Source organism: Nicotiana attenuata, unplaced genomic scaffold (genome assembly GCF_001879085.1).
Source record: "Nicotiana attenuata strain UT unplaced genomic scaffold, NIATTr2, whole genome shotgun sequence".
Lineage (NCBI taxonomy): Eukaryota > Viridiplantae > Streptophyta > Magnoliopsida > Solanales > Solanaceae > Nicotiana > Nicotiana attenuata.
In genome coordinates, this window is record NW_017671966.1 from 24884 (window position 1) to 36027 (window position 11144).

Consider the following 11144-nt stretch of genomic DNA (forward strand, 5'->3'; position numbering starts at 1 on the left):
TCGATGTTATTTTGGGGATGGATTGGCTGTCACCTTATCATGCTATATTGGACTGTCACGCCAAGACCGTGACCTTAGCCTTGCCGGGGTTGCCTCGATTGGAGTAGAGAGGGACTCCTGGTCAATCTACCAGTAGGGTTATTTCTTATATGAAGGCTCGGCGTATGGTCGAGAAGGGGTGTTTGGCTTATTTGGCTTATGTTCGTGACTCCAGTGCGGAGGTTCCTTCCATGGACTCCATACCAGTTGTTCGTGAGTTTCCAGAGGTATTTCCTGCAGACCTGCCGGGGATGCCACCCGATAGGGATATTGACTTTTGCATTGATTTGGCCCCGAGCACTCAGCCCATTTCTATTCCGCCATACCGGATGGCCCCGCCAGAGTTGAAAGAATTGAAGGAGCAATTGCAAGATTTGCTTGATAAGGGCTTCATTAGGCCTAGTGTCTCGCCTTGGGGTGCGCCGGTGTTGTTTGTAAAGAAAAAGGATAGATTGATGAGGATGTGCATAGACTACCGGCGGTTGAACAAAGTCACCATCAAGAACAAGTATCCATCGCTGAGGATTGATAACTTATTTAATCAGATTCAGGGTGCCAAGCTGTTTTCAAAGATCGATTTGAGGTTTGGCTACCATCAGTTGAGGATTAGGGCATCCGATGTCCCTAAGACAGCTTTTCGGACTCGGTATGGGCATTATTAGATCCTAGTGATGTCATTTGGGTTGACAAATGCCCCAACAACGTTTATGGATTTGATGAACCAAGTGTTCAAGCCTTATCTAGATTCCTTTGTGATTGTTTTTATTGATGATATCTTGATCTACTCCCGCAGCCGAGAGGAGCATGAGCAGCATCTTCGGGTCACTTTTCAGACTCAGAGAGACAGCCAGTTATATGCTAAGTTTTCGAAATGTGAGTTTTGGTTGAGTTAAGTTGCATTCTTGGGTCGCGTTGTATCAGCAGAGGGTATTCATGTGGATCCAAAGAAGATTGAGGCAGTCAAGGACTAGCCTAGACCCACATCAGCTACAGAGATCCGGAGTTTCTTGGGGTTGGCGGGTTATTACCGTCAGTTTGTGGAGGGGTTTTCATCTATAGCAGCCCCGATGTCCAGGTTGACCCAGAAGGGTGCCCCGCTCAGGTGGTCGGACGAGTGTGAGGCAAGCTTTCAGAAGCTCAAGACTGCTTTGACTATGGCGCCGGTGTTGGTGTTGCCCATAGGTTCAAGGCCATATACAGTATATTGTGACGCATCTCGTATTGGACTCGGTGCGTTATTGATGAAGGTGGCAAGGTTATTGCATATGATTCGCGACAGTTGAAGATTCACGAGAAGAATTATCCAGTTCATGACTTGGAGCTAGCAGCCATTGTTCACGCGCTGAATATTTGGAGGCACTATTTATATGGCATGTCGTGTGAGATGTTCACGAATCATGAGTTTGCAGTACTTGTTCAAGCAAAAGGAGCTCAATTTGAGGCAGAGAAGGTGGTTGGAGCTATTGAAAGACTATGATATCACCATCTTGTATCATCTCGGGAAGGCCAATATGGTGGCCGATGCTTTGAGTAGGAAGTCAGTTAGTATGGGCAGCCTTGCGTAATTCCAGTCGTTGAGAGACCGCTTGTATTATATGTTCAGTCTTTGGCCAATCAGTTCGTGAGGTTGGATGTTTCTGAGCCCAGCCGTGTTCTAGCTTGTACAGTCGCTCGGTCTTCCTTGTTTGAGCGTATCAAGGAGTGACAGTATGATGATCCTCATTTGCTTGTGTTTAGGGACACAGTGCGGCACGGAGATGCCAAGTAGGTTACATTTGGAAATGAAGGAGTTTTGAGGATGCAGGGTCGTGTTTGTGTGCCTATTGTGGATGGACTTCGTGAGTTGATTCTGTAGGAGGCTCACAATTCCTGGTATTCTATTCATCCGGGCACCGCTAAGATGTATTAGGACTTGCGGCAGCATTATTGGTGGGGAAGGATGAAGAAGGATATTGTTGCATATGTAGCTCGGTGTTTGAATTGTCAGCAAGTAAAGTACGAGCATCAGAGACTTGGTGGTTTGCTTCAGAAGTTTGAGATTCCTGAGTGGAAGTGGGAGCGTATATGGATTTTGTTGTTGGACTCCCACGGACTCAGAGGAAGTTCGATGCAGTATGGGTTATTGTGGATAGGCTGACCAAGTCAGCGCATTTCATTCCTGTGGCAGTTTCCTATTCTTCGGAGCGATTGGCAGAGATTTATATCCGTGAGATCGTTCGTCTTCATGGTGTGCCCGTGTCTATCATTTTCGATCGAGGTATGCAGTTTACCTCGATTTCTAGAGGGCAGTACAGCGTGAGTTGGGTACGCGGGTCGAGTAGAGCGCAGTATTTCATCCTCAGACGAACGGACAGTTCGAGCGTACTATTCAAATTTTGGAGGATATGCTCCGTGCCAGTGTTATTAATTTTGGAGGTTCTTGGGATCAGTTCTTGCCATTAGCGGAGTTTGCCTACAACAACAGTTATCAGTCGAGCATCTAGATGGCTCCCTATGAGGCATTGTATGGTAAACGGTGTCGATCGCCGGTTGGATGGTTTGAGCCGGGAGAGGCTCGGTTATTGGGCACAAATTTAGTGCAGGATGCCTTGGATAAGGTTAAGATTATTCAGGATAGACTTCGTACAGCTCAGTCCAAGCAAAAGAGTTATCCCGACCATAAGGTTCGTGATGTGACGTTCATGGTCGGAGAGAGAGTGTTGCTTCGGGTGTCACCCATGAAGGGTGTGATGCGGTTTGGGAAGAAGGGAAAGTTAAGCCCTAGGTTCATCGGGCCTTTTGAGATCCTTGATCGAGTGGGAGAGGAGGCCTACAGACTTGCGTTGCCGCAAGGCTTATCAGCGGTACATCTAGTGTTTCATGTGTCCATGCTTCGGAAGTATCATGGCTATCCATCCCACGTGTTAGATTTCAGCACTGTCCAGTTGGACAAGGACTTGACCTACGAGGAGGAGCCGGTAGTTATTCTAGACCGGCAGGTTCGTCAGTTGAGATCGAAGAGTTATCCTTCGGTTCGTGTGCAGTAGAGAGGTTAGCCTGTTGAGGCAGCTACCTAGGAGTCCGAGCCCGAGATGCGGAGTAGATATCCCCATCTTTTACCTAGCTCAAGTACTTTTCTATGACCGTTCGAGGACGAACGGTTGTTTTAGAGGTGGAGAATGTGATGACCCGAAAGGTCATCTTGTATTTTAGAACCCAATTCGGTGTTCCGGGGCCTTCAAAAACCTCATTTTATTTCTCCTTGATTTGCGTGCACAGTCCGGGCGCGTTTCCGGAAAACCTTTATGTGGAAATTTGAGAAAATAATAATTTTTGCCTTTAAAAGTTGATTTTAGTTGACTTCGATCAACATTTTGAGTAAACGGACTCGGACCCGTATTTTGACGATCCCGGAGGGTCCGTAGTAAAATATGGGACCTGGGTGTATGCCTGGAATCGAATCCCGAGGTCCCTAGACCGAGAAATGAATTTTTGATGAAAATTGTTATATTGGAATTTGTAAAGGTTTTGAGAATTTGGTTAATAATTGATCTTGTTGATACCGGGTCTGTATTGTGGTTTCAGATCTCGTTACAGGTCCGTTATGATGTTTATACCTTATCTGTGAAATTTGATGAGAAACGGGACTGGTTTGATGTGATTCGGACCCTTGGTTGAGAAAATAGAACTTTTGAACTTTCTTGAAAAGTTCATGCAATTTGGTGCTAAATTCGTAGTTCTAGGTGTTATTTTGGCGATTTGATCGCGCGAGCAAGTTCGTATGATGTTTTAAGACTTGTGTGCATGTTTGGTGTGGAGAGCATCAAGGGTTGACTCATTTCATCAAGGCGCTTTTCTCAAATACCTTGGTCTTTGTGGAACCCAAACTCACACATCCTCAACTCTCCCTAAGCGAACCTCACTTTTTTGAGTAATGACACACAACCCGAGGTTGATGGATTTTTCACTCATTTCTCTCACAAAGAAGGTCATAAGTTCAGCTTTAGGTACCATATGCTTGCCCCTTATATAAGTATCCACTAATGTAGGCTTCCCTCAACTCAAGATCATATAGGGCTTTTGAGGAGTCATTGTGAAGGCTTTTAGGTGAAGGTAGGACATGTTTTTGTTCATTTAGGTTCAATCTTCCCTTTAGCACTTCTTTTGATTCTTTATGGCATACTTTTCGACTCATTTGAGTATTTCACTTCTTTCAATTCTTTCAAGGGGTTAGAGAGACACATTGTCACTCTTTCTTTTGCAATTCAAACCTTTCTCCTTTTTTTACTTTTACACAACCTTTTTCACTTTGTTTTCTTTGAATCCCCTTTTTCGGTTCTTATTCACTTTTGTATTTCTTTTTGTGTTTTTCTCTTTTTCATTGCCTCCCTTTTCTTTTTCTTTTGTGCCTCTTTACCGCATTGAAGCCTTCCTTGTCTCACCCCCCAAACTTAGGTATTTGTCATTGCTCAAGGGAAGATTTGGGTGCCAAGAGAGGGTCTTATTGAGAACGGGTATAGGCTTGTAGCTTTGGTTCATGAAATAAGAAGGTTAAGGCTCAAAAGGGTTGAACTAGGGATCATTTCATTGGTAGGTTATGAAAATTGTTCAAATTTGGAAGTTCGGACCAAGGAGGGCCTATATTCACTTCTCAAGTCAAGTTTCACCTATGATTTCGCCTCAACGAACATTCAGGGCAAGTTCTAGACCATCGGCTTGGAGCTGACTCACATTTCAAATTCTCACCACACATACTCAGGGATTGCTAAAGACATCGAGTTGAGAGCCCACAACGACCTTAGTTCCAATTCAAGCGCACAATGGCCCCACACGACCATATGATGATTGTTTAGTCAACACAAGAGTCTCAAGGCCACAATTTTCACTATCCTAAACACAACATTATGTCTTTGACCATGGGATCAAAGGCAAATGTGTTAGGCCCAAGTGAAGCTTGCATGAGGTCCTCTTAACTACAAAATATTGAAAATCAAAAGAAGAAAAATAAAAAACGGACTCAAACCCTTAAGAAGGTTGTCACGCCATCTATCATTGGGAAGAGCCACCCGGTTCACACAACACACTGCCCTTGGAAAGAACCGTGGCATTAAGAAAACCAAGGGCTTATTGAAAACACTAAAACCAAAACAAAAGGCTACGAGCCTCACTACTAGGCTGAAAACGAAAAATTTGAACGAAAATAGAAAAACCAAATGAATATGTACAATGGGGAGTAGAATATACAACGGGATGAATATATACATAAGGGTCTAAAAGTAGCCAAAGTTAAAAGTTATATACAAGCCAACTATTTAAAAATCAAAGACAATCCAAAACATAGACTAGAAATGAAATAGATATATATAGTCATCCAGTGTATCAGAATCAAAATGGTAGGGCGCACCCCCACGAATAAAAGCTGGCATTGTCCCCAATGCCAACTACCAAGATAAGCTCAAAAAACAGAGTAAAAGGATATAGAAGGGCCCCTCAAGCCTAGTCCACATGCGTGGGGTCTCTTGTCGTCCCTGGATCCTCTATAGTAGCCGGGACCTCAGACTGGTCTCCGACCTGCTGCTGCTGTGCTACTGGGACATGAGCTAGATCAAGGACAGCCTGAACCACCGGTGGAACACTGGATGTACCCTCATGAACCTGGGCCACCTCTATCACAACTCCCTCAGTGCTAGGGAGTTTCCTCTTCTTCCTCGGCCTGGGAGTCTCCTCCTGCTGTGGCTGAACTGCTGCTGGATCTACAGTTGGCTCCCCGAAAAATAAGTCAAGTGGCATCTGATCCGCCAAAAGCTTATCCACATCCTCCCTCAACTTCATCACTGACTCCTTGGAGGCCTTTTGCTTCCTCAATTTCCTGTGCTCCCTAGCTAGTTTGCCCAATGTTGTGCTGTGTGCTCCAACTGCCTTAGCCAAGGCATTCTGTGTCTCCATCATCTTTTCCTGGTTGGCCAGGATCTTCTTCAGTGTCTCCTCAATAGAAGGAGGGATCTCAACTGTGGAAGGGGCTGATTGTGCCTGAACTACAGTGGCCAAGTTTGACAACTTGGATGTCGCAGCTGACGTCCAGTTGTTCAAACTGGCTAGAGACTGAGCAAGCAGGTGGGCAGTGAACCTGTGGGTCTTCGATGAAGGGACGTCCGGGTCTGCTGTAGTAGATGGACCAGCAATAGTAGAAGGACCCTGAGGCAATGTCTCACTGGTAGCAGGGATGGTGGAAGGCTCACTAGACTGCTCAATAACCGTTGGCTCCTCAGACTGGCCAGGTGCGGTGGAAGTGGATGTCTGAGGCTTTTTGGACCTCTTTGGGTTGTCGGGACCCAACTGACTGTACCATGAGTAGGGGGCCACTGGATCTACCTGGACATCAAATCTCTTCTTCTTTACCTTCAATTCTCTGAAGTACGGGGAAAGAGTGTTCGGGAAGGGGTAGTTTGTATTGGTCTCCTGCCCGACCGTAGAAATCACTCTTGACATGATGTTGCCCACATTTAGAGGAAAACCAGCCATAATAGAAGCCACTAACACTGCACGAGGGATAGGAACTGTGTGATCATGAGTGGAGGGGTCAAGCCTACTACACACGAAAGTCAACCACCCCTTTGCCTCAAAACTGAACGTGTTTCTCAGAATCTTCTCTCCTGCTTTCAACCAAACTGGGACAGTGCCCGGGGCTGCCAAGTGCTGGGCCAACCACGGGCGAACCTCTTCTTTCATTGCCAGCTTTTCTAAGTATTGGGTTTCGTCCTCTTTGTTGAACCCCAAAAATTCGTTCAGAGACTTTCCATCAAACATCACCACTTTGTCCCTCACTTGTGTCACCTTTGAATCTTTCACGACATGATAAACATTGCAGTAAAATTCTTTCACCATATGTTCATTTGCGACTATGCAACGTTCCTTGAAGAACCCCCTACCCTCTCTAGTACGGAATTCTGCTTGCACATGTGGGTTTAGAGGAAGAAGATCAGAATCAATAAATTGCCTCTCCGGAATCAATTTTCTTTTGGGCCACCACTCTCGAAATCTGTGGAAGGCTATTTCACTTACAAATCTATCAGCCCATGCTTCCGGTTTTCTTGTTCTCTCAACACCACCAACTTGGGGCTCACCCCCCTCGCCGTATCCTGCACTCTCCCCAGATAATGAAGCTGTGGGGGAGATGGAGTATTGTGCCTCACTTCTATCTTCGGACTCATCAGACGAGTCCAAAACTACATTCACCGATTTTTTTGAGGCTTTTATCAGATGGTCCCTTGGAGGTAGGTGAAGCTCAGGGAGAATCATGCAATTGGAGCGAGAGAGACATGTGAGTTGGAGCAGATTCAGAAGTAATACTCCGGGATGGGGCATACTCACTCCCCGGAGAGTGGGAGGCAGCTCTATCAGCTTCCCGTATTATCTTGCGGGTCTTTTTTATTTTCTCCCGAGTCTGGGGAGTGAGTTTAACAACCCTCTTCCCTTTTCCCCCTCGGGAGGAGCCACCCCTCCCGGGTTGTTGTTCTTTTCCTCCTCGTTGCTTTACTATGATCTGCAAAGAAAAGTCTAACATTGTTAGTTAGAGTATATGCAGTGAATTGGATGGTACAGTTGAAAGCAGGGGTTAAAAACAGGGGTGCAGAATAGAAGGGGCGCGGACCGCGCAAAAGAGCCACGCGGACGCGCTGGGTAGCGCGGACCGCGTAAAACTGGAGCGCGGACCGCGCTTAAGATGTTCCAGAGACACCACTCTCTGAATGTCACCGACGCGGTCCGCACTGTTTTGGACTGCGGGCGCGCTAGACTGGCGCGGACCGCGCAGAAAGGACACGCAGCCGCGTAGGGCAACCACTGAACTGAGGACGGGGATTTTCATTCAAGTCCAATTTATTTGCTCAAATTATGGGTCCTAGTTGTCCCTACTCAGTTACTAATCAAGAAATCATGCCCATTGTTTCACATAAACACACAAAATCTACCCTAACAGGTAAAACTAAGAGAGAAAGAAGAAAATAAGAAGTTATACTAACAGGAAGCAAAATAAAATAAAATAAAATAAACTATGAATGAGATTAGTGAGGAATGTTACCAGGGGTTGTGAAAGTTTTAACTACTTGAAGCAAGTTGTTGTTTTGATGCACAGTGAAAAATTGAGAGCTCAGGTAGAAAATTGGCGAAAAGGTTAAAATAAGGCCTAGGGTCTCTATTTATAGAAAATATTGTGGGACCCATTACTTACCCACCAGCGCGGCCGCGCAGAAATGGCCGTGGACCGCGCTGGATTTCCAGCACCCTTACTTGCCTGAACAACCCACGCGGACCGCACTGTTTTGGTGCGCGGCCGCGTAGGAAACTTCAGAGAGTAGGCTTGGGCTATCCACGCGCGTACTGCACAAAAATGTCACGCGGACCGCGCAGAAAACTTCAGAGACTCAGCTCCCATTTCACCAGCCTACACGGACCGCACTGTTTTGGTGCGCGGCCGTGTAGGCAAACTTCAGAGACCTTAAGATTTTTGATACTTTTGCCCTGCACTGGTCCAACATCAACCCTGCAACATCTCACAAACCATGAGTTGAAAAATCCTAATCTACAACGGAAAAATAAGAAGAAAGAAAAAGACATGGGTTGCCTCCAAGAAGCGCCTGATTTAACGTCGCGGCACGACGCATTTTACCACAATATCACTTCAAATGAAGGAGTGCCACCACGTGGCTGTCATCAATTTTCCCCAAGTAATGCTTCACACGATGCCCATTGACTCGGAAAACTTCACCATTTTTGTTCTTTAGATCAATAGCACCAAATGGGGTCACCCCAACAACTTCAAATGGACCACTCCACCTAGACTTGAGCTTTCCCAGGAATAACCTCAACCGGGAGTTGAATAGAAGAACCATGTCACCCACCTTGAATACTTTACCCCGAGCATACTTGTCATGGAGGTACTTCATCTTGTCCTTGTACAAAGACGAGCTGCAGTAAGCATGAAATCTAAATTCATCAAGCTCATTCAATTGCTCCACTCGGAGATTTCCTGCAACATCCCATTCCAAGTTCAATTTCCTCAATGCCCACATAGCCTTGTGTTCAAGTTCCACTGGAAGATGGCAAGCTTTACCACACACCAACCGATACGGAGACATACCAATTGGAGTCTTGTAAGCCGTCCGATAAGCCCAAAGAGCATCATCCAATTTCTTCGACCAATCGGTCCTATTAGCATTCACCGTTTTGGACAAAATACTCTTTATCTCCCGATTTGAGACTTCCACTTGTCCGCTAGCTTGTGGATGATAGGGGGTGGTCACTTTATGATTAACTCCATACTTATCAAGCAATGAATCAAAAGGCTTGTTGCAAAAATGGGACCCCCCATCACTAATAATGGCCCGAGGAGTACCAAATCTCGTAAAGATACTCTTTTTCAAAAATGCCACGACACTTCGGGCTTCATCATTGGGAAGAGCCACGGCTTCCACCCATTTTGAAACATAGTCCACTGCCACGAGAATGTAAGTGTTACCACAGGAGCTCACGAACGGACCCATGAAATCGATGCCCCAAACATCAAAAATATCCACCTCAAGAATTGTATTGAGGGGCATCTCATCCTTCTTGGAAATACCGCCGGCTCTTTGACATGCATCACATCTCTTCACCAATCTAGCATCCTTGAACAGTGTCGGCCAATAGAATCCGCAACTCAAAACTTTTGAGGCTGTCACACAGAGAAACGGAAAGAAGCTGCTCGTCAGGGAACCTATCATTAATCTCAATACCATCACTTGGTCTCCCATCTTCCTCTAATCGGGACAAATGGTCTGCAACTTTATTTTCGCTTCCCTTTCTGTCCACAATCTCTAAATCAAATTCCTGAAGGAGTTGCACCCATCTCATCAATCTTGCTTTTGAATCCTTCTTAGTCATCAAATACCGGAGGGCTGCATGGTCCGTGTGTATGATCACCTTTGCTCCCATAAGGTAAGGTCGAAATTTCTCCATCGCGAACACAATAGCCAATAGCTCCTTTTCTGTCACTGTGTAGTTTCTCTGGGCCTCATTCATAGTCTTGCTAGCATAATACACAGGATGGAACATTTTGTTGATTCTTTGGCCTAGCACCGCCCCAATCGCTACATCACTCGCATCGCACATAAGTTCAAAAGGCAAATCCCAATTAGGTGCAGTGATTATAGGGGTTGTTGTCAACTTGTGTTTCAGTAGCTCAAAAGACTCCATGCACTTCTCATCAAAAATAAACTTGACATCCTTCTCTAACAACTTGCAAAGCGGGTTCACAATTTTTGAAAAATCTTTAATGAATCGCCGGTAGAACCCGGCATGACCAAGAAAACTCCTCACCCCTTTGACAGAAGTAGGGGGAGGGAGTCTTGAGATAACCTCTATTTTTGCCTTATCAACTTCAATTCCTTGCCTTGAGATTTTGTGACCCAATACAATTCCCTCTTGCACCATAAAGTGACATTTCTCCCAGTTGAGCACAAGGTTGGTTTCTTCACATCTTGCCAAAACCCTATCCAAGTTCACCAAACATTCTTCAAATGAATCTCCCACCACACTGAAGTCGTCCATGAATACCTCCAAGATATCCTCCACCATGTCGGTGAAGATTGCCATCATACATCTTTGAAAGGTCGCTGGGGCATTACATAGTCCGAATGGCATTCTCGAGAAAGCGAACGTGCCATAAGGACATGTAAAGGTTGTCTTCTCCTGATCCTCTGGGGCAATGAGAATTTGATTATACCCCGAGTAGCCATCTAGAAAACAATAAAAGGCCCGGCCCGCAAGACGATCAAGCATTTGGTCCAAGAATGGTAGTGGGAAATGATCTTTTCTTGTCACCTTGTTCAGCTTTCTATAGTCCATACACACTCTCCAACCCGTAACTGTCCGAGTAGGAATCAACTCATTGTTTGTATTGGTCACTACCGTCATTCCACCCTTCTTTGGCACACATTGGACCGGAGAGGTCCATAAACTGTCCGAGATCGGGTAAACCACACCGGCGTCAAGCCACTTGATAACCTCTTTCTTTACCACTTCTTGCATCACCTCGTTGAGTCTCCTTTGATGTTCAAGAGATGGCCATGCATCCTCCTCCAAGATGA